The following is a 25,271-nucleotide window of genomic DNA, read 5'->3' as shown; positions in this document are numbered from 1 at the left end:
GCTAGCATGCTAGCATGTTAGCATGCTAGTTAGCATTTTTTGCAAAACTACTAAAAATGATTAGCTAAGTTAGCTAAGTCACATGGTTAGCATGCTAGCATGTTAGCATGCTAGTTAGCATTTTTTACAAAATTGCTAAAAATGATTAGCTAAGTTAGCTAAGTCACATGGTTAGCATAATTAGCATGCTAGCATGTTAGCATGCTAGTTAGCATTTTTTACAAAACTGCTAAAAATGATTAGCTAAGTTAGCTAAGTCACATGGTTAGCATAGTTAGCATGCTAGCATGTTAGCATGCTAGTTAGCATTTTTTGCAAAACTGCTAAAAATGATTAGATAAGTTAGCTAAGTCACATGGTTAGCATAGTTAACATGCTAGCATGTTAGCATGCTAGTTAGCATTTTTTGCAAAACTGTTAAAAATGATTAGCTAAGTTAGCTAAGTCACATAGTTAGCATAGTTAGCATGCTAGCATGTTAGCATGCTAGTTAGCATTTTTTGCAAAACTACTAAAAATGATTAGCTAAGTTAGCTAAGTCACATGGTTAGCATAGTTAGCATGTTAGCATGCTAGTTAGCATTTTTTGCAAAACTCCTAAAAATGATTAGCTAAGTTAGCTAAGTCATATAGTTAGCATGCTAGCATGTTAGCATGCTAGTTAGCATTTTTTGCAAAACTACTAAAAATGATTAGCTAGGTAAGCTAAGTCTCATGGTTAACATTGTTAGCATTTTAACATTATTAGCATGCTATTTTTGCATTTTCATGCACTGTATTTCCTTCAGGAAATGCTTTTCTAGTTATTCCTCTTCTTCTAACGCAGTTAATGCAGCTTCAACCGTTTAACGTAGAAACTTCATTCAAACATTGACGCGTAGGTCTTAATTAGGACATGTGGGCTTTGTATTTTTCAACTTTGTAACTTTTATACTTTTTAAACTATTAATTAAAAACTATCAAAATTTTCCCATTGACTTAACATTGCCCTTTATGACATCACAGCAATTAGAATCTTATGGCAGGTGTTCAGGCCAGCTGGCCCAACTGCCATTCTCAAGCTTTAAGCATACAAACTGGCCCTATTAAGACTACACATCCTGTTCAACTACTTCCTCTGCCAAAAACTGTTTCAAAATAAAAGTCCTCACTACAATATTTCACTGTTAAACAATTTAACCCTTTAAACTACTGAACTTTTTAACTGTTCAGCCATTGTAACTGTTACTTGTCATCAACTATGACTCCTACCCACTGTAGCTAGTTAGCTAAGTTAGCTAAGTAACTTGCTTAGCATAGTTAGCATGCTAGCATGTTAGCATGCTAGCATGTTAGCATGCTAGTTAGCATTTTTAGCAAAACTACTAAAAATGATTAGCTAAGTTAGCTAAGTCACATGGTTAGCATAGTTAGCATGCTAGCATGTTAGCATGTTAGCATGCTAGTTAGCATTTTTAGCAAAACTGCTAAAAATGATTAGCTAAGTTAGCTAAGTCACATGGTTAGCATAGTTAGCATGCTAACATGTTAGCATGCTAGTTAGCATTTTTTACAAAACTACTAAAAATGATTAGCTAAGTTAGCTAAGTCACATGGTTAACATAGTTAGCATGCTAACATGTTAGCATGCTAGTTAGCATTTTTTATAAAACTGCTAAAAATGATTAGCTAAGTTAGCTAAGTCATGTGGTTAGCATAGTTAGCATGCTAGCATGTTAGTGTCCCGGGTAACATGCTAGTTAGCATAACTACTAAAAATGAAAACATTAGCTAAGTTAACTAAGTTAAGTATTATCCACCTATTTAACCGTTCAATCATTCCAACTATATTAAACCTTATCTACCAAGCAAATCATTTAACCATATAAACTATCCACCTATTTAACTGTTCAGTCACTCCAACTATATTAAACCTCATCTACATAGCAACCAATATAGTTTGTTTTTAGTCTGTATGATATTTTACATCATATTTTTTGCATTTTCATGCACTGTATTTCCTTCAGGAAATGCTTTTCTAGTTATTACAGTGCATGAAAATGCACTGTACTGTTATTCCAAGGCTTTTTCTTCTTATTCTTCTGATTATTCTTCTTCTTCTAACGCAGTTAATGCAGCTTCAACCGTTTAACGTAGAAACTTCATTCAAACATTGCCGCGTAGGTCTTAATTAGGACATGTGGGCTTTGTATTTTTCATCTTTGTAACTTTTATACTTTTTAAACTATTAATTAAAAACTATCAAAATTTCCCCATTGACTTAACATTAGATTATGACATCACAATACGGCCGTTAAGCAATTAGAATCCTATGGCAGGTGTTCGGGCCACCTGCATCAACTGCCATTCTCAGGCTTTAAGCATACAAACTGGCCCTATTAAGACTACACATCCTGTTCAACTGCTTCCTCTGCCGAAAACTGTTTCAAAATAAAAGTCCTCACTACAATATTTCACTGTTAAACAATTTAACCCTTTAAACTACTGAACTTTTTAACTGTTCAGCCATTGTAACTGTTACTTGTCATCAACTATGACTCCTACCCACTGTAGCTAGTTAGCATGGTTAGCATGTTAGCATGCTAGCACGCTAGCATGTTAGCATGCTAATTAGCATTTTTAGCAAAACTGCTAAAAATGATTAGCTAAGTTAGCTAAGTCACATGGTTAGCATAGTTAGCATGCTAGCATGTTAGCATGCTAATTAGCATTTTTAGCAAAACTGCTAAAAATGATTAGCTAAGTTAGCTAAGTCACATGGTTAGCATAGTTAGCATGCTAGCATGTTAGCATGCTAGTTAGCATTTTTTGCAAAACTGCTAAAAATGATTAGCTAAGTTAGCTTAGTCACATGGTTAGCATAGTTAACATGCTAGCATGTTAGCATGCTAGTTAGCATTTTTTGCAAAACTGCTAAAAATGATTAGCTAAGTTAGCTAAGTCACATGGTTAACATAGTTAGCATGCTAACATGCTAGTTAGCATTTTTAATAAAACTGCTAAAAATGATTAGCTAAGTTAACTAAGTCACATGGTTAACATAGTTAGCATGTTAGCATTGCTAACATGCTAGTTAGCATAACTACTAAAAATGAAAACATTAGCTAAGTTAACTAAGTTAAGTATTATCCACCTATTTAACCGTTCAATCATTTCAACTATATTAAACCTTACCTACCAAGCAAATCATTTAACCATATAAACTATCCACCTATTTAACTGTTCAGTCACTCCAACTATATTAAACCTCATCTACCTAGCAACCAATATAGTTTGTTTTTACTCTGTATGATATTTTACATCATATTTTTTGCATTTTCATGCACTGTATTTCCTTCAGGAAATGCTTTTCTAGTTATTATTATTACAGTGCATGAAAATGCACTGTACTGTTCTTCCTAGGCTTCTTCTTATTCTTCTTCTTCTTCTAACGCATTTAATGCAGCTTCAACCGTTTAACGTAGAAACTTCATTCAAACTTTGTTACGTAGGTCTTACTTGGGATAAGAGTGCTATGTATTTTTCATCTTTGTAACTTTTATACTTTTTAAACTATTAATTAAAAACTATCAAAATTTCCCCATTGACTTAACATTGCCCTTTATGACATCACAGCAATTAGAATCCTGTGGCAGGTGTTCGGGCCACCTGGATCAACTGCCACTTTCAGGCTTTAAGCATACAAACTGGCCCTATTAAGACTACACATCCTGTTCAACTGCTTCCTCTGCCAAAAACTGTTTCAAAATAAAAGTCCTCACTACAATATTTCACTGTTAAACAATTTAAGCCTTTAAACTACTGAACTTTTTAACTGTTCAGCCATTGTAACTGTTACTTGTCATCAACTATGACTCCTGTAGCTAGTTAGCTAAGTTAGCTAAGTAACTTGGTTAGCATAGTTAGCATGCTAGCATGTTAGCATGCTAATTAGCATGCTAGTTAGCATTTTTAGCAAAACTGCTAAAAACAATTAGCTAAGTTAGCTAAGTCACATGGTTAGCATAGTTAGCATGCTAGCATGCTAGTTAGCATTTTTAGCAAAACTGCTAAAAATGATTAGCTAAGTTAGCTAAGTCACATGGTTAGCATAGTTAGCATGCTAGCATGTTAGCATGCTAGTTAGCATTTTTTTCAAAACTGCTAAAAATGATTAACTAAGTTAGCTAAGTCACATGGTTAGCATAGTTAGCATGCTAATATGTTAGCATGCTAGTTAACATTTTAAGCAAAACTGCTAAAAATGATTAGCAAAGTTAGCTAAGTAACATGGTTAGCATGTTAGCATTCTAGTTAGCATTGTTAGCATAACTACTAAAAATGATTAGCTAGGTTAGCTAAGTCACATGGTTAACATAGTTAGCATTTTAACATTGTTAGCCTGCTAGTTAGCATAGTAATTTGGTTAGCATTATTATCTTTGTTAACATAGTTAACATAACTGCTAGCAAACATTGGAGCCATTCCAACTGTTAGTTATCGTCAAGTATCTCCCTAAATAATTTAACCATTTCAATTATCAACCTATTTAACTGTTCAGTCATTCCAACTATATTAAACCTTATCTACCAAGCAAATAATTTAACCATATGAACGCATCATATTTTTGCATTTTCATGCACTGTATTTCCTTCAGGAAATGCTTTTCTAGTTATTATTCTTCTTCTTCTAACGCACTTAATGCAGCTTCAACCGTTTAACGTAGAAACTTCATTCAAACTATGTTACGTAGGTCTTACTTAGGACATGTGAGCTTTGTATTTTTCAACTTTGTAACTTTTATACTTTTTAAACTATTAATTAAAAACGAATCAAAATTTCCCCATTGACTTAACATTATGATTATGACATCACAATACGGCCGTTAAGCAATTAGAATCCTACGGCAGGTGTTCGGGCCACCTGTTTCAACTGCCAGTCTCAGGCTTTAAGCATACAAACTGGCCCTATTAAGACTACACATCCTGTCCAACTGCTTCCTCTGCCAAAAACCGTTTCAAAATAAAAGTCCTCACTACAATATTTCACTGTTAAACAATTTAACCCTTTAAACTACTGAACTTTTTAACTGTTCAGCCATTGTAACTGTTACTTGTCATCAACTATGACTCCTACCCACTGTAGCTAGTTAGCATGGTTAGCATAGTTAGCATGCTAGCATGTTAGCATGCTAGCATGTTAGCATGCTAGTTAGCATTTTTTACAAAACTGCTAAAAATGATTAGCTAAGTTAGCTAAGTCACATGGTTAGCATAGTTAGCATGCTAACATGTTAGCATGCTAGTTAGCATTTTTTACAAAACTGCTAAAAATGATTAGCTAAGTTAGCTAAGTCACATGGTTAGCATAGTTAGCATGCTAGCATGTTAGCATGCTAGTTAGCATTTTTTACAAAACTGCTAAAAATGATTAGCTAAGTTAGCTAAGTCACATAGTTAGCATGCTAGCATGTTAGCATGCTAGTTAGCATTTTTTACAAAACTGCTAAAAATGATTAGCTAAGTTAGCTAAGTCACATGGTTAGCATAGTTAGCATGTTAACATGTTAACATGCTAGTTAGCATAGTTAGCAAAACTGCTAAAAATGATTAGCTAGATTAGCTAAGTCACATGGTTAACATAGTTAGCATGTTAGCATTGCTAACTACTAAAAATGCATTAGCTAAGTTAACTAAGTTAAGTATTGTCCACCTATTTAACCGTTCAATCATTCCAACTATATTAAACCTTATCTTCCAAGCAAATCATTTAACCATATAAACTATCCACCTATTTAACTGTTCAGTCACTCCAACTATATTAAACCTCATCTACCTAGCAACCAATATAGTTTGTTTTTACTCTGTATGATATTTTACATCATATTTTTTGCATTTTCATGCACTGTATTTCCTTCAGGAAATGCTTTTCTAGTTATTATTATTCTTCTTCTAACGCACTTAATGCAGCTTCAACCGTTTAACGTAGAAACTTCATTCAAACTATGTTACGTAGGTCTTACTTAGGACATGTGAGCTTTGTATTTTTCAACTTTGTAACTTTTATACTTTTTAAACTATTAATTAAAAACTAATCAAAATTTCCCCATTGACTTAACATTATGATTATGACATCACAATACGGCCGTTAAGCAATTAGAATCCTATGGCAGGTGTTCGGGCCACCTGTTTCAACTGCCAGTCTCAGGCTTTAAGCATACAAACTGGCCCTATTAAGACTACACATCCTGTTCAACTGCTTCCTCTGCCAGAAACTGTTTCAAAATAAAAGTCCTCACTACAATATTTCACTGTTAAACAATTTAACCCTTTAAACTACTGAACTTTTTAACTGTTCAGCCATTGTAACTGTTACTTGTCATCAACTATGACTCCTACCCACTGTAGCTAGTTAGCATGGTTAGCATAGTTAGCATGCTAGCATGTTAGCATGCTAGTTAGCATTTTTTACAAAACTGCTAAAAATGATTAGCTAAGTTAGCTAAGTCACATGGTTAGCATAGTTAGCATAGTTAGCATGCTAGCATGTTAGCATGCTAGTTAGCATTTTTTACAAAACTGCTAAAAATGATTAGCTAAGTTAGCTAAGTCACATGGTTAGCATAGTTAGCATGCTAGCATGTTAGCATGCTAGTTAGCATTTTTTACAAAACTGCTAAAAATGATTAGCTAAGTTAGCTAAGTCACATGGTTAGCATAGTTAGCATGCTAACATGTTAGCATGCTAGTTAGCATTTTTTACAAAACTGCTAAAAATGATTAGCTAAGTTAGCTAAGTCACATGGTTAGCATAGTTAGCATGCTAACATGTTAGCATGCTAGTTAGCATTTTTAGCAAAACTGTTAAAAATGATTAGCTAAGTTAGCTAAGTAAAATGGTTAGCATAGTTAGCATGCTAGCATGTTAACATGCTAGTTAGCATAGTTAGCAAAACTGCTAAAAATGATTAGCTAGATTAGCTAAGTCACATGGTTAACATAGTTAGCATGTTAGTATTGCTAACTACTAAAAATGCATTAGCTAAGTTAACTAAGTTAAGTATTATCCACCTATTTAACCGTTCAATCATTCCAACTATATTAAACCTTATCTACCAAGCAAATCATTTAACCATATAAACTATCCACCTATTTAACTGTTCAGTCACTCCAACTATATTAAACCTCATCTACCTAGCAACCAATATAGTTTGTTTTTACTCTGTATGATATTTTACATCATATTTTTTGCATTTTCATGCACTGTATTTCCTTCAGGAAATGCTTTTCTAGTTATTATTCTTCTTCTTCTAACGCAGTTAATGCAGCTTCAACCGTTTAACGTAGAAACTTCATTCAAACTGCGTTGCGTAGGTCTTACTTATGACATGTGGGCTTTGTATTTTTCATCTTTGTAACTTTTATACTTTTTAAACTATTAATTAAAAACTACTCAAAATTTCCCCATAGACTTAACATGGGCTGATGACATCACAATGGACTAATTAACTTGATTTGCACCTGGTATCATCTTCCAGCTGCTCATCTAGGCCCCATCAAAGAATCAGTTCAACTGATTGCACCTGTATCAACTGCTTTCTACTGAACTAGACCAACTCTCTCTGTCTCTCCATTCTACAAGGATATAAGACACATTTCATCCAACTTTCTATCCATTCATCCTCTTCAAACCATTCACTCATCCACCCATTAAACTATTCATCAACATCCATTAAACAATCTGCCTATCAACATCCATTCAACTTTCTGTCTATCAACATCCATTACACTATCTACATTTAACTTTTAAACTATATACTCTGTCTGAGGCTTTAAGCATACAATAAATATGGCTCTATTAAGACTGCCGTTAAGCAATTAGAATCCTAGGCCAGGTGGCCAGGCCACCAGCATCAACTGCCAGTCTCAGGCTTTAAGCATACAAACTGGCCCTATTAAGACTACACATCCTGTTCAACTGCTTCCTCTGCCAAAAACTGTTTCAAAATAAAAGTCCTCACTACAATATTTCACTGTTAAACAATTTAACCATTTAAACTACTGAACTTTTTAACTGTTCAGCCATTGTAACTGTTACTTGTCATCAACTATGACTCCTACCCACTGTAGCTAGTTAGCTAAGTTAGCTAAGTAACTTGGTTAGCATAGTTAGCATGCTAGCATGTTAGCATGCTAGTTAGCATTTTTAGCAAAACTGTTAAAAATGATTAGCTAAGTTAGCTAAGTCACATGGTTAGCATAGTTAGCATGCTAGCATGCTAGTTAGCATTTTTAGCAAAACTGCTAAAAATGATCAGCTAAGTTCACTAAGTCACATGGTTAGCATAGTTAGCATGCTAGCATGTTAGCATGCTAGTTAGCATTTTTAACAAAACTGCTAAAAATGATTAGCTAAGTTAGCTAAGTCACATGGTTAGCATAGTTAGCATGCTAACACGTTACCATGCTAGTTAGCATTTTTAGCAAAACTATTAAAAATGATTAGCTAAGTTAAGTAAGTTAACTAAGTTAAGTAAAAATGATTAGCTAAGTAACATGGTTAACATAGTTAGCATGTTAGCATTGCTAACATGCTAGTTAGCATAACTACTAAAATTGAAAACATTAGCTAAGTTAACTAAGTTAAGTATTATCCACCTATTTAACCGTTCAATAATTCCAACTATATTAAACCTTATCTACCAAGCAAATCATTTAACCATATAAACTATCCACCTATTTAACTGTTCAGTCACTCCAACTATATTAAACCTCATCTACCTAGCAACCAATATAGTTTGTTTTTACTCTGTATGATATTTTACATCATATTTTTTGCATTTTCATGCACTATATTTCCTTCAGGAAATGCTTTTCTAGTTCTTATTCTTCTTCTAACGCTTTTTGTGCGTTTAATACAGCTTCAACCGTTTAACTTAGAAACTTCATTCAAACTGCGTTGCGTAGGTCTTACTTATGTGACTTCAGCTATGTATTTTTCAACTTTGTAACTTTTATACTTTTTAAACTATTAATTAAAAACTACTAAAATTTCCCCATTGACTTAACATTAGATTATGACATCACAATAGAGCAATTAGAATCCTATGCCAGGTGTTCAGGCCACCTGGATCACCATATATGGCTCTGGCCAGGCCACCTGGATCAACTGAGTTTCTCAGGCTTTATGACATCATAGCAATTAGAATATTGTGCCAGGTGGCCAGGCCACTTAGATCAACTGTCAGTTTCTCAGGCTTTAAGCATACAGGCTCATTCTATGCTATAAGCCTGAGAAACTGTTCAGTCATTCCAACTATATTAAACCTCATCTATCTAGCAAATAGTTTAACCTTTTAAACTATCCACCTATTTAACTGTTCAGTCATATCAACTATATTAAACCTCATCTATCTAGCAAATAGTTTAACCTTTTAAGCTATCCACCTATTTAACTGTTCAGTCATTCCAACTATATTAAACCTCGTCTACCTAGTTCAGTCATTCCAACTATATTAAACATCATCTACCTAGCAAATAATTTAACCTTTTAAACCATCCACCTATTTAACTGTTCAGTCATTCCAACTATATTAAACCTCATCTACCTAGTTCAGTCATTCCAACTATATTAAACCTCATCTACCTAGCAAATAATTTAACCTTTTAAACTATCCACTTATTTAACTGTTCAGTCATTCCAACAATATTACACCTCATCTACCTAGTTCAGTCATTCCAACTACATTAAACCTCATCTACCTAGCAAATAATTAAACCTTTTAAACTATCCACCTATTTAACTGTTCAGTCATTCCAACTATATTAAATTATAGTATTAACTATATTAAACTGCTTCCTCTGCCAAAAACTGTTTGAAAATAAAAGTCCTCACTACAATATTTCACTGTTAAACAATTTAACCCTTTAAACTACTGAACTTTTTAACTGTTCAGCCATTGTAACTGTTACTTGTCATCAACTATGACTCCTACCCACTGTAGTTAGTTAGCATGGCTAGCATAGTTAGCATGCTAGCATGTTAGCATGCTAGCATGTTAGCATGCTAGTTAGCATTTTTAGCAAAACTGCTAAAAATGATTAGCTAAGTTAGCTAAGTAACATGGTTAGCATAGTTAGCATGCTAGCATGTTAGCATGCTAGTTAGCATTTTAAGTAAAACTGCTAAAAATGATTAGCTAAGTTAGCTAAGTCACGTGGTTAGCATGTTAGCATGCTAATTAGCATAGTTAGCATAACTGCTAAAAATGATTAGCTAGGTTAGCTAAGTCACATGGTTAACATTGTTAGCATTTTAGCATTGTTAGCATGCTATTTAATCATCTTCATGCACTGTATTTCCTTCAGCAAATGCTTTTCTAGTATGTTATTATTATTCCGCTGACGTCACATAGTTAGCATGTTAGCATTTTTCCAAAACTGCTAGAAAACATGAGCTAAGTTAGCTAAGTAACTTGGTCAGAATAATTAGCTTTGTTAGCATAACTGCTAGTAAACATTAGGGTCATTCCAACTGTTAGTTATCGTCAGCTATCTACCTATATAGAGCCCTTAAACTATTTGTCTATCAACATGCATTAAACTCTTAGTCTGTCAACAACTGTTAAACTATCTACATTCAACTTTTAAACTGTCTACGTCTAAACTATCAACTTTTTATTAAGCTATGCTATATCTGTCCTAGCTTCATTTTCATGCACTCGTAATTCCCTGGAATTACATTCTCTAGTTAGAGTGCATGAAAATGCACTCTACTGTTCTTCCTAGGCTTCTTCTTATTCTTATTATTTTTCTTCTTCTAACGCAGTTAATGCAGCTTCAACCGTTTAACGTAGAAACTTAATTCAAACTGCGTTGCGTAGGTCTTACTTATGACATGTGGGCTTTGTATTTTTCATCTTTGTAACTTTTATACTTTTTAAACTATTAATTAAAAACTACTCAAAATTTCCCCATAGACTTAACATGGGCTGATGACATCACAATGGACTAATTAACTTGATTTGCACCTGGTATCATCTTCCAGCTGCTCATCTAGGCCCTATCAAAGAATCAGTTCAACTGATTGCACCTGTATCAACTGCTTTCTACTGAACTAGACCAACTCTCTCTGTCTCTCCATTCTACAAGGATATAAGACACATTTCCTCCAACTTTCTATCCATTCATCCTCTTCAAACCATTCACTCATCCACCCATTAAACTATCCATCAACATCCATTAAACAATCTGCCTATCAACATCCATTCAACTTTCTGTCTATCAACATCCATTACACTATCTACATTTAACTTTTAAACTATATACTCTGTCTCAGGCTTTAAGCATACAATATGGCTCTATTAAGACTGCCGTTAAGCAATTAGAATCCTAGGCCAGGTAGCCAGGCCACCTGCACCCTATCAGTTTCTCAGGCTAACCTTTTAAACTATCCAGCTATTTGACTGTTCAGTCAGTCCAACTATATTAAACCTCATCTACCTAGTTCAGTAATTCCAACTATATTAAACCTCATCTACCTAGCAAATAATTTAACCTTTTACACTATCCACCTATTTAACCGTTCAGTCATTCCAACTATATTAAACCTCATCTACCTAGTTCAGTCATTCCTATATTAAACCTCATCTACCTAGTTCAGTCATTCCAACTATATTAAACCTCATCTACCTAGCAAATAATTTAACCTTTTAAGCTATCCACCTATTTAACTGTTTAGTCATTCCAACTATATTAAAACTCATCTACCTAGTTCAGTCATTCCAACTATATTAAACATCATCTACCTAGCAAATAATTTAACCTTTTAAACCATCCACCTATTTAACTGTTCAGTCATTCCAACTATATTAAACCTCATCTACCTAGTTCAGTCATTCCAACTATATTAAACATCATCTACCTAGCAAATAATTTAACCTTTTAAACCATCCACCTATTTAACTGTTCAGTCATTCCAACTATATTAAACCTTGTCTACCTAGTTCAGTCATTCCAACTATATTAAACATAATCTACCTAGCAAATAATTTAACCTTTTAAACCATTCACCTATTTTAACTGTTCAGTCATTCCAACTATATTAAACCTCATCTACCTAGCAAATAATTTAACCTTTTAAACTATCCACCTATTTAACTGTTCAGTCATTCCAACTATATTAAACCTCATCTACCTAGTTCAGTCATTCCAACTATATTAAAACTCATCTACCTAGCAAATAATTTAACCATTTAAACTATCCACCTATTTAACTGTTCAGTCATTCCAACTATATTAAACCTCATCTACCTAGCAAATAATTTAACCTTTTAAACCATCCACCTATATAACTGTTCAGTCATTCCAAATATATTAAACCTCATCTACCTAGCAAATAATTTAACCTTTTAAACCATCCACCTATTTAACTGTTCAGTCATTCCAACTATATTAAACCTCATCTACCTAGCAAATAATTTAACCTTTTAAACCATCCACCTATATAACTGTTCAGTCATTCCAAATATATTAAACCTCATCTACCTAGCAAATAATTTAACCTTTTAAACCATCCACCTATTTAACTGTTCAGTCATTCCAACTATATTAAACCTTGTCTACCTAGTTCAGTCATTCCAACTACATTAAACCTCATCTACCTAGTAAATAATTTAACCTTTTAAACTATCCACCTATTTAACTGTTCAGTCATTCCAACTATATTAAACCTCATCTATCTAGCAAATAATTTAACCTTTTCAAAATAAAAGTCCTCACTAGCTAGTTAGCATCATTAGCATTGTTAGCATTTTAGCAAAACTGCTAAAAATTATTAGCTAAGTTAGCTGAGTCACATGGTTAGCATAGTTAGCATGTTAGCATTTTTTCCAAAACTGCTAGAAAACATGAGCTAAGTTGGTCAAAATAATTAGCTTTGTTAGCATAACTGCTAGCAAACATTAGAGTCATTCCAACTGTCAGTTATCGTCAACGATCTACCTATATAGAGCCTTTAAACTTTTTGTCTACCAACACGCATTAAACTATCAGTATGTCAACAACCTTTAAACTATCTACATATAACTTTTAAACTTTCAACATTCATTAAACTATCTGTCTATTAAACTATCTGTCTATTAACAACTGTTAAACTATCAACATTCAACTTTTAAACTGTCCACGTCTAAACTATCAACTTTTTATTAAGCTATGCTATATCTGTCCTAGCTTCATTTTCATGCACTCGTAATTCCCCGGAATTACATTCTCTAGTTATTCCTCTTCTTCTAACGCAGTTAATGCAGCTTCAACCGTTTAACGTAGAAACTTCATTCAAACATTGACGCGTAGGTCTTAATTAGGACATGTGGGCTTGTATTTTTCAACTTTGTAACTTTTATACTTTTTAAACTATTAATTAAAAACTATCAAAATTTTCCCATTGACTTAACATTGCCCTTTATGACATCACAGCAAATAGAATCCTGTGGCAGGTGTTCGGCCATCTGTTTCAACTGCCATTCTCAGGCTTTAAGCATACAAACTGGCCCTATTAAGACTACACATCCTGTTCAACTGCTTCCTCTGCCAAAAACTGTTTCAAAATAAAAGTCCTCACTACAATATTTCACTGTTAAACAATTTAACCCTTTAAACTACTGAACTTTTTAACTGTTCAGCCATTGTAACTGTTACTTGTCATCAACTATGACTCCAACCCACTGTAGCTAGTTAACTAAGTTAGCTAAGTAAATTGGTTAGCATAGTTAGCATGTTAGCATGCTAGTTAGCATGCCAGTTAGCATTTTTTACAAAACTGCTAAAATGATTAGCTAAGTTAGCTAAGTCACATGGTTAGCATAGTTAGCATGCTAGCATGCTAGTTAGCATTTTTTGCAAAACTGCTAAAAATGATTAGCTAAGTTAGCTAAGTCACATGGTTAGCATAGTTAGCATGCTAGTTAGCATTTTTTGCAAAACTGCTAAAAACGATTAGCTAAGTTAGCTAAGTCACATGGTTAGCATATTTAGCATGCTAGCATGTTAGCATGCTAGTTAGCATTTTTTACAAAACTGCTAAAAATGATTAGCTAAGTTAGCTAAGTCACATGGTTAGCATAGTTAGCATGTTAGCATGCTAGTTAGCATTTTTTGCAAAACCGCTAAAAACTATTAGCTAAGTTAGCTAAGTCACATGGTTAGCATAGTTAGCATGCTAACATGTTAGCATGCTAGTTAGCATTTTTAGCATAACTGCTAAAAATGATTAGTGATGTTAGCTAAGTCACATGGTTAGCATAGTTAGCATGCTAACATATTAGCATGCTAGTTAGCATTTTTAGCAAAACTGCTAAAAATGATTAGCGAAGTTAGCTAAGTCATACGGTTAGCATAGTTAGCATGTTTACATGCTAGTTAGCATTTTTAACAAAACTGTTAAAAATGATTAGCTAAGTTAGCTAAGTAAAATTGTTAGCATAGTTAGCATGCTAGCATGTTAACATGCTAGTTAGCATAGTTAGTAAAACTGCTAAAAATGATTAGCTAGGTTAGCTAAGTCACATGGTTAATATAGTTAGCAGTTAGCATAACTACTAAAAATGAAAACATTAGCTAAGTTAACTAAGTTAAGTATTATCCACCTATTTAACCGTTCAATCATTCCAACAATATTAAACCTTATCTACCTAGCAACCAATATAGTTTGTTTTTACTCTGTATGATATTTTACATCATATTTTTTGCATTTTCATGCACTGTATTTCCTTTAGGAAATGCTTTTCTAGTTATTCTTCTTCTTCTAACGCAGTTAATGCAGCTTCAACCGTTTAACGTAGAAACTTCATTCAAACTGCGTTGCGTAGGTCTTACTTATGACATGTGGGCTTTGTATTTTTCATCTTTGTAACTTTTATACTTTTTAAACTATTAATTAAAAACTACTCAAAATTTCCCCATAGACTTAACATGGGCTGATGACATCACAATGGACTAATTAACTTGATTTGCACCTGGTATCATCTTCCAGCTGCTCATCTAGGTCCCATCAAAGAATCAGTTCAACTGATTGCACCTGTATCAACTGCTTTCTACTGAACTAGACCAACTCTCTCTGTCTCTCCATTCTACAAGGATATAAGACACATTTCATCCAACTTTCTATCCATTCATCCTCTTCAAACCATTCACTCATCCACCCATTAAACTATTCATCAACATCCATTAAACAATCTGCCTATCAACATCCATTCAACTTTCTGTCTATCAACATCCATTACACTATCTACATTTAACTTTTAAACTATATACTCTGTCTCAGGCTTTAAGCATACAATATGGCTCTATTAAGACTGCCGTTAAGCAATTAGAATCCTAGGCCAGGTGGCCAGGCCACCTGCACCCTATCAGTTTCTCAGGCTAACCTTTTACACTATCCACCTATTTGACTGTTCAGTCAGTCCAACTATATTAAACCTCATCTACCTAGTTCAGTCATTCCAACTATATTAAACCTCATCTACCTAGCAAATAATTTAACCTTTTACACTATCCACCTATTTAACCGTTCAGTCATTCCAACTATATTAAACCTCATCTACCTAGTTCAGTCATTCCAACTATATTAAACCTCATCTACCTAGTTGTCATTCCAACTATATTAAACCTCATCTACCTAGCAAATAATTTAACCATTTGAATCCTATGGCAGGTGTTCGGGCCACCTGCATCAACTGCCAGTCTCAGGCTTTAAGCATACAAACTGTCCCTATTAAGACTACACATCCTGTTCAACTGCTTCCTCTGCCAAAAACTGTTTCAAAATAAAAGTCCTCACTACAATATTTCACTGTTAAAAAATTTAACCCTTTAAACTACTGAACTTTTTAACTGTTTAGCCATTGTAACTGTTACTTGTCATCAACTATGACTCCTACCCACTGTAGCTAGTTAGCATGGTTAGCATGCTAGCATGTTAACATGCTAGTTAGCATTTTTAACAAAATTGCTAAAAATGATTAGCTAAGTTAGCTAAGTCACATGGTTAGCATAGTTAACATGTTAGCATGCTAGTTAGCATTTTTAGCAAAATTGCTAAAAATGATTAGCTAAGTTAGCTAAGTCACATGGTTAGCATAGTTAGCATGCTAGCATGTTAGCATGATAGTTAGCATTTCTAGCAAAACTGCTAAAAATGATTAGCTAAGTTAGTTAAATAACATGGTTAGCATAGTTAGCATGCTAATATGTTAGCATGCTAGTTAGCATTTTTAACAAAACTGTTAAAAATGATTAGCTAAGTTAGCTAAGTAATGTGGTTAGCATAGTTAGCATGCTAGCATGTTAGCATGCTAGTTAACATTTTTTAACAAAACTACTAAAAATGATTAGCTAAGTTAGCTAAGTAGCATAGTTAACATGCTAGCATATTAACATGCTAGTTAGCATTTTTAGCAAAACTGCTAAAAATGATTAGCTAAGTTAGCTAAGTAACATGGTTAGCATAGTTAGCATGCTAACATGCTAGTTATCATAGTTAGCATAACTGCTAAAAATGATTAGCTAGGTTAGCTAAGTAACATGGTTAACATAGTTAACATGTTAGCATGCTAGTTAGAATAGTTAGCATAACTACTAAAAATGAAAACATTAGCTAAGTTAACTAAGTTAAGTAACTTGGTTAACATTATTATCTTTGATAATATAGTTAGCATAACTGCTAGCAAACATTAGAGCCATTCCAACTGTCAGTTATCGTCAATTATCTACCTAAATAATTTAACCATTTAAATTATCCACCTATTTAACCGTTCAATCATTCCAACTATATTAAACCTTATCTACCAAGCAAATCATTTAACTATATAAACTATCCACCTATTTAACTGTTCAGTCATTCCAACTATATTAAACCTCATCTACCTAGCAACCAATATAGTTTGTTTTTACTCTGTATGATATTTTACATCATATTTTTTGCATTTTCATGCACTGTATTTCCTTCAGGAAATGCTTTTCTAGTTATAGTGCATGAAAATGCACTATATTGTTCTTCCAAGTCTTCTTATTGCATTGCATGTAAATGCAATGGACTATTATCACTGTTCTTCTTATTATCTGTTATTATTCTTCTTCCGACCAAATTTGACCTTTAATGACAATAAAACCACTGAACCGTTTGACGTCATTCAAACACTCCTACAAAGGTCTTGAAACGGACAATTGTATATTGTCATTTTTACATTTGTGAACCTTATACTTTTTGAGATATTTACGATAATAGAGCAATAAATTCCCATTGACTTAACGTTGAGACGCTTTGGCGGCAAATATGCATTGTTACGTAAGTGCTAATTAAGCTTTACAGCTGTGAAAACATTCCAACACTAGAAGCAATCTAACCTTGAAGTAGAATCTACCATTCCACAGCTGCGGTAAACCTGAACGTTTCTAACGTTTTGTCGCCTGCTGTAGAAGCTACTGTAGCACTGCTCCTTACATTTCAGAGGGTTTCTGCAATTACAGACAAGTAAGTGTTCCATTTTTTGGTATTTCACTTATTTAGAACTCGTCAAACATTATGTCATGTAAGTTAGAATTAACGTTATATGTGTGAAATGAGTGGTCGTCGATATGGGTTATGTAAGGAAACCCACTTTTAATTAACGTTAAATATGTAACGTTAGTCAAACGTTAACGTTACCGTAACCGGTTAGCTGTAGGTAACGATATAAATAGCTAACGACAGTCAAACCTAACATTAGCTCCCGGCTAACGTTTAACGTCAGCACTATATTTAGCTAACGACAATCAAACCTCAGCTAGTTACAGAAGGTAAGTGTTTTGGTTTTTGATATTTGAGTCATTAATGTCGTCAAACGTTATATTTCCTATTAGACATTCTCTGGCTATAACGTTAGCATGTATGACAGTGGGTCACAAAACTAACGTTATAACGTTAGAAAACGTTAACGTTAATGTTAGTGAAATAGTTAACGTTAGCACCTTATTACGTTGATATTTATTATGTAAGGAAACCCACTGTTAATCAACGTTAATGTCGTCGACTTTACAGTGACTGGATAGCTGTAGGTTTTGATAGCTAACGACAGTCAAACGTAACGTTGGCTCCCAGCTAAGCACTAACATTACATTTCATTAGGCAGCAGCGTTTTTCTAGAAACGTAAACTCTGGTTCTATTTAACATTAGGACCTAGGTCACTTTCCACAGGTGTATAGAATCAAGCACCTAGAATAGATTATGAATGCAGACTGGTGCTTGATTATACTGTGTGAAGAGACCTGATGAAACCCATCATGGTTTCATTCATGGCATGAATACATTGTTGATGGTCGTAACGTTATACTGTAGCTTCTACCGTTCACATTTTAGTTAAAGCTAACATATGCTGCTGTTTTTATTTACCAAACGTTGTACACCGCTTGTTTGTGTAAACAGACCACAGGCTACGTTTTCATTCTGCTTCTGATGTAAATACCATCACGGTGTGCTATCATAGTTCGTTTTTTGATGGGTTTCATCAGGTCCCTTTCCACAGTTGTATACAATCAAGCACCTAGATAATGAATGCATGGTGCTTGATTAATACTGTGGAGAGGGACCTTATGAAAGCCATGAATAGGCTACTGTTAGGAAATGGACTACATGAAGTATTGTACAGAAGTTGCGCTATAACGTTTGTGTTGTCTACATAGGCTACAATAGTATGTTTGCTTGGCCTACTCATTTCTGCATTGTTCTGGCCTATAAATTAAAGTGTAGCCTGGCACGTGAATCGAGCTTTCCAGTTGTACATTGTAATTTGTAGGAAAAAATGGAAGGAAGGAAGATTGATCAGTCCTTACTCATGATTATCAACAGCAACAACAAACCCATGCCTACAAAGTTTTCTAAGCTGCTTACGTTTTATATTGAAAAAAAATATGATTAGCTATCAACTATCCTTAAACTGAAAACAATAAAACACAGAATTCTGCTTTGTTTGTAATTTAATATTATAGGCTAGTATTTAACTACCAGTAGCTTGATGGTGCAACAATTGTATTGTACTCTACCTTTTTTAATTGTCCTACAATTGTAGAGAATTGTTTAAAAAGCTTAAACTGTTTACCATGGTATTCGTTAAGTTAAACATGTGTCAGCCTAATGTAATGTAACTTCACTTAAATAAATAAGCTGTATTGAACAATTGTACAATTGCAGACATTCCTTGTATTGTTTTGGTATAGCTGTTAAACTTGCTTGCTTTTGTCTTTTAGGTTCCAGACCAGACCAGTGGTGATGACCATTGACATTGTGTGTGTGCCTGTCTGTGCACACCTGTCAACCATACATCTCTGACAATGTTGCTAGCAACATACCTACTAACATACATTCTTACAAACATCTCAACATATCTGTGCACATACCATTTAACCATACTGAGACTGAGATCTACACTGAGACATTCTGAGAACTATTGTTGGAACTTGTATACCTGTGAGTCATATTTGTCAACCATTCATACCTTTGAATCATACCTGTGCTGTAACATCTGTGAAACTTAGTTGTGCTGTTAGACCTCTGTTTTTAGACCTGAGCTGTGCTGTGTGAAAATTAAGATTCTAACTAAGTTCTGTCTAAAACTGATCATCCGAAGGGCTGACTCTTTTATTCTTCAGTATATCACCATTCAAGTTCTGTAAGAATGCAAATTCAGTAGACCTCTGTTTTCTCCCATATCATTATTGGTTAACTTTAAAATTGGTTTCAACAACATAGATTTTTTTTACTTGAAACTTGCATTGGTTGTTAAGTGTTCATTAGTGTGTTCTGAGTATCACTGTGCTGTTTCTGCAGTACTGTATTAAAACAAAGAATGTTGATCAATATTGAATTGACCTTTTATTTTTACTGACTGTCATATACTCTAAGCTAACATCTAACCAAGTAATACAAGAATACTGTAAGACTGTGTAATCTGAATAATCATACTGTAAGTAATATCATGTTATACACAGCTTTTTTGCATTTACATGCAATGGTAATTCCCTGGAATTGCATTTTCTAGTTCTTATTATTCTTCTTCTAACGTAGCTAATGCAGCTTCAACCATTTAACGTAGAAACTTCATTCAAACTATGTTACGTAGGTCTTACTTAGGACAAGTAGGCTTTGTATTTTTCATCTTTGTAACTTTTATACTTTTTAAACTATTAATTATTAACTTTTATAAAATCCCCATAGACTTAACATGGGCTGATGACATCACAATGGACTAATTAACTTGATTTGCACCTGTATCTTCTTCCAGCTGCTCATCTAGGCCCCATCAAAGAATCAGTTCAACTGATTGCACCTGTATCAACTGCTTTCTACTGAACTAGACCAACTCTCTCTGTGTCTCTACATTCTACAAGGATATAAGACACATTTCATCCAACTTTCTATCCATTCATCCTCTTCAAACCATTCACTCATCCACCCATTAAACTATCCATCAACATCCATTAAACAATCTGCCTATCAACATCCATTCAACTTTCTGTCTATCAACATCCATTACACTATCTACATTTAACTTTTAAACTATATACTCTGTCTCAGGCTTTAAGCATACAATATGGCTCTGTTAAGACTGCCGTTAAGCAATTAGAATCCTAGGCCAGGTGTCCAGGCCACCTGCACCCTATCAGTTTCTCAGGCTAACCTTTTAAACTATCCAGCTATTTGACTGTTCAGTCAGTCCAACTATATTAAACCTCATCTACCTAGTTCAATCATTCCAACTATATTAAACCTCATCTACCTAGCAAATAATTTAACCTTTTACACTATCCACCTATTTAACCGTTCAGTCATTCCAACTATATTAAACCTCATCTACCTAGTTCAGTCATTCCTATATTAAACCTCATCTACCTAGTTCAGTCATTCCAACTATATTAAACCTCATCTACCTAGCAAATAATTTAACCATTTGAATCCTATGGCAGGTGTTCGGGCCACCTGCATCAACTGCCAGTCTCAGGCTTTAAGCATACAAACTGGCCCTATTAAGACTACACATCCTGTCCAACTGCTTCCTCTGCCAAAAACTGTTTCAAAATAAAAGTCCTCACTACAATATTTCACTGTTAAACAATTTAACCCTTTAAACTACTGAACTTTTTAACTGTTCAGCCATTGTAACTGTTACTTGTCATCAACTATGACTCCTACCCACTGTAGCTAGTTAGCATGGTTAGCATAATTAGCATGTTAGTTAGCATTTTTAGCAAAACTGCTAAAAATGATTAGCTAAGTTAGCTAAGTCACATGGTTAGCATAGTTAGCATGCTAGTTAGCATTTTTAGCAAAACTGCTAAAAATTATTAGCTAAGTTAGCTAAGTCACATGGTTAGCATAGTTAGCATGCTAGCATGTTAGCATGCTAGTTAGCATTTTTTGCAAAACTGCTAAAAAAGATTAGCTAAGTTAGCTAAGTCACATGGTTAGCATAGTTAGCATGCTAGCATGTTAGCATGCTAGTTAGCATTTTTTACAAAACTGCTAAAAATGATTAGCTAAGTTAGTTAAGTCACATGGTTAGCATAGTTAGCATGCTAGCATGTTAGCATGCTAGTTAGCATTTTTTGCAAAACTGCTTTGGTTAGCATAGTTAGCATGCTAGCATGTTAGTTAGCATTTTTTGCAAAACTGCTAAAAATGATTAGCTAAGTTAGCTAAGTCTCATGGTTAGCATAGTTAGCATGTTAGCATGCTAGTTAGCATTTTTTGCAAAACTGCTAAAAATGATTAGCTAAGTTAGCTAAGTCACATGGTTAGCATAGTTAGCGTGCTAGCATGTTAGCATGCTAGTTAGCATTTTGATTAAAACTGCAAAAAATGATTAACTAAGTTAGCTAAGTCACATGGTTAGCATAGTTAGCATGTTAATTAGCATAGTTATCATTACTAATAAAAATGATTAGCTAGGTTAGCTAAGTCATATGGTTAGCATAGTTAACATTTTAACATTGTTAGCATGCTAGTTAGCATAGTAACTTGGTTAACATTATTATCTTTATTAACATAGTTAGCATAACTACTAGCAAACATTGGAGCCATTCCAACTGTTAGTTATCGTCAACTATCTGCCTAAATAATTTAACCATTTCAATTATCAACCTATTTAACTGTTTAGTCATTCCAACTTTATTAAACCTTATCTACCAAGCAAATAATTTAACCATATGAACTCATCATATTTTTGCATTTTCATGCACTGTATTTCCTTCAGGAAATGCTTTTTGCATTGCATGTAAATGCAATGGACTATTATCACTGTTCTTCTTATTATCGTCTTTTATTATTCTTCTTCCGACCAAATTTGACGTTTAATAACACTAAAACCACTGAACCGTTTGACGTCATTCAAACACTCCTACAAAGGTCTTGTAACGGACAATTGTACAATGTATTTTTTACATTTGTGAACTTTATACTTTTTGAGATATTTACGATAAAAGAGCAATAAATTCCCATTGACTTAACGTTGAGACGCTTTGGCGGCAAATATGCATTGTTACGTAAGTGCTAATTAAGCTTTACAGCTGTGAAAACATTCCAACACTAGAAGCAATCTAACCTTGAAGTAGAATCTACCATTCCACAGCTGCGGTAAACCTGAACGTTAACGTTTTGTCGCCTGCTGTAGAAGCTACTGTAGCACTGCTCCTTACCTTTCAGAGGGTTTCTGCAATTAGACAAGTAAGTGTTCCATTTTTTGGTATTTCACTTATTTAGAACTCGTCAAACATTATGTCATGTAAGTTAGCATTAACGTTATATGTGTGAAATGAGTGGTCGTCGATATGGGTTATGTAAGGAAACCCACTTTTAATTAACGTTAAATATGTAGTGCTAACGTTAGTCAAACGTTAACGTTACCGTAACCGGTTAGCTGTAGGTAACGATATAAATAGCTAACGACAGTCAAACCTAACATTAGCTCCCGGCTAACGTTTAACGTCAGCACTATATTTAGCTAACGACAATCAAACCTCAGCTAGTTACAGAAGGTAAGTGTTTTGGTTTTTGATATTTGAGTCATTAATGTCGTCAAACGTTATGTTTCCTATTAGACATTCTCTGGCTATAACGTTAGCATGTATGACAGTGGGTCACAAAACTAACGTTAGAAAACGTTAACGTTAGTGAAATAGTTAACGTTAGCACCTTATTACGTTGATATTTATTATGTAAGGAAACCCACTGTTAATCAACGTTAATGTCGTCGACTTTACAGTGACTGGATAGCTGTAGGTTTTGATAGCTAACGACAGTCAAACGTAACGTAACGTTGGCTCCCAGCTAAGCACTAACATTACATTTCATTAGGCAGCAGCGTTTTTCTAGAAACGTAAACTCTGGTTCTATTTAACATTAGAACCTAGGTCACTTTCCACAGGTGTATAGAATCAAGCACCTAGAATAGATTATGAATGCAGACTGGTGCTTGATTATACTGTGTGAAGAGACCTGATGAAACCCATCATGGTTTCATTCATGGCATGAATACATTGTTGATGGTCGTAACGTTATACTGTAGCTTCTACCGTTCACATTTTAGTTAAAGCTAACATATGCTCCTGTTTTTATTTACCAAACGTTGTACACCGCTTGTTTGTGTAAACAGACCAGGCTACGTTTTCATTCTGCTGTTGATGTAAATACGATCACGGTGTGCTATCATAGTTCGTTTTTTGATGGGTTTCATCAGGTCCCTTTCCATAGTTGTATACAATCAAGCACCTAGATAATGAATGCATGGTGCTTGATTAATACTGTGGAGAGGGACCTTATGAAAGCCATGAATAGGGAAAAATGGAAGGAAGGAAGAAAGATTGATCAGTCCTTACTCATGATTATCAACAGCAACAACAAACCCATGCCTACAAAGTTTTCTAAGCTGCTTACGTTTTATATTGGAAAAAAAATATGATTAGTTATCAACTATCCTTAAACTGAAAACAATAAAACACAGAATTCTGCTTTGTTTGTAATTTAATATTATAGGCTAGTATTTAACTACCAGTAGCTTGATGGTGCAACAATTGTATTGTACTCTACCTTTTTTAATTGTCCTACAAACAAAAAGCTTAAACTGTTTACCATGATATTCGTTAAGTTAAACATGTGTCAGCCTAATGTAATGTAACTTCACTAAAATAAATAAGCTGTATTGAACAATTGTACAATTGCAGACATTCCTTGTATTGTTTTGGTATAGCTGTTAAACTTGCTTGCTTTTGTCTTTTAGGTTCCAGACCAGACCAGTGGTGATGACCATTGACATTGTGTGTGTGCGTGCCTGTCTGTGCACACCTGTCAACCATACATCTCTGACAATGTTGCTAGCAACATACCTACTACCATACATTCTTACAAACATCTCAACATATCTGTGCACATACCATTTAACCATACTGAGACTGAGATCTACACAGAGACATTCTGAGAACTATTGTTGGAACTTGTATACCTGTGAGTCATATTTGTCAACCATTCATACCTTTGAATCATACCTGTGCTGTAACATCTGTGAAACTTATTTATGCTGTTAGACCTCTGTTTTTAGACCTGAGCTGTGCTGTGTGAAAATTAAGATTCTGTCTAAAACTGATCATCCGAAGGGCTGACTCTTTTATTCTTCAGTATATCACCGTTCAAGTTCTGTAAGAATGCAAATTCAGTAGACATCTGTTTTCTCCCATATCATTATTGGTTAACTTTAAAATTGGTTTCAACAACTTTGATTTTTTTTTTACTTGAAACTTACATTGGTTGTTAAGCGTTCATTAGTGTGTTCTGAGTATCATTCTGCAGTACTGTATTAAAACAAAGAATGTTGATCAATATTGAATTGACCATTTATTTTTACTGACTGTCATATACTCTAAGCTAACATCTAACCAAGTAAGTGGTTTTCAAGAATACTGTAAGACTGTGTAATCTGAATAATCATACTGTAAGTAATATAATGTTATACACAGCTTTTTTGCATTTACATGCAATGGTAATTCCCTGGAATTGCATTTTCTAGTCTAGTTATTCTTCTTCTTCTAACGCAGTTAATGCAGCTTCAACCGTTTAACGTAGAAACTTCATTCAAACTGCGTTGCGTAGGTCTTACTTATGACATGTGGGCTTTGTATTTTTCATCTTTGTAACTTTTATACTTTTTAAACTATTAATTAAAAACTGCTCAAAATTTCCCCATAGACTTAACATGGGCTGATGACATCAC

The 25,271-nt window shown here is 34.0% G+C and overlaps 1 long non-coding RNA gene across 1 annotated transcript; it reads left to right on the top strand.

Annotated features, from left to right (window-relative positions):
• Nucleotides 1-21,836: 21,836 nt before the first annotated feature.
• LOC143121790 (uncharacterized) lies at nt 21,837-24,882 on the top strand. Its single transcript, XR_012986537.1, has 2 exons — nt 21,837-22,732; nt 24,285-24,882. It is a non-coding gene; the product is annotated as an uncharacterized LOC143121790 (long non-coding RNA).
• Nucleotides 24,883-25,271: the final 389 nt, after the last annotated feature.

This window comes from Alosa pseudoharengus, unplaced genomic scaffold (assembly GCF_046254945.1).
Source record: "Alosa pseudoharengus isolate Yale_2024_CS ecotype anadromous, Long Island Sound unplaced genomic scaffold, YU_APseudo_1.1 YU_APseudo_1.1_scf_13, whole genome shotgun sequence".
Classification (NCBI taxonomy): Eukaryota; Metazoa; Chordata; class Actinopteri; order Clupeiformes; family Clupeidae; genus Alosa; species Alosa pseudoharengus.
This window is presented reverse-complemented; position numbering and strand designations above follow the sequence as displayed.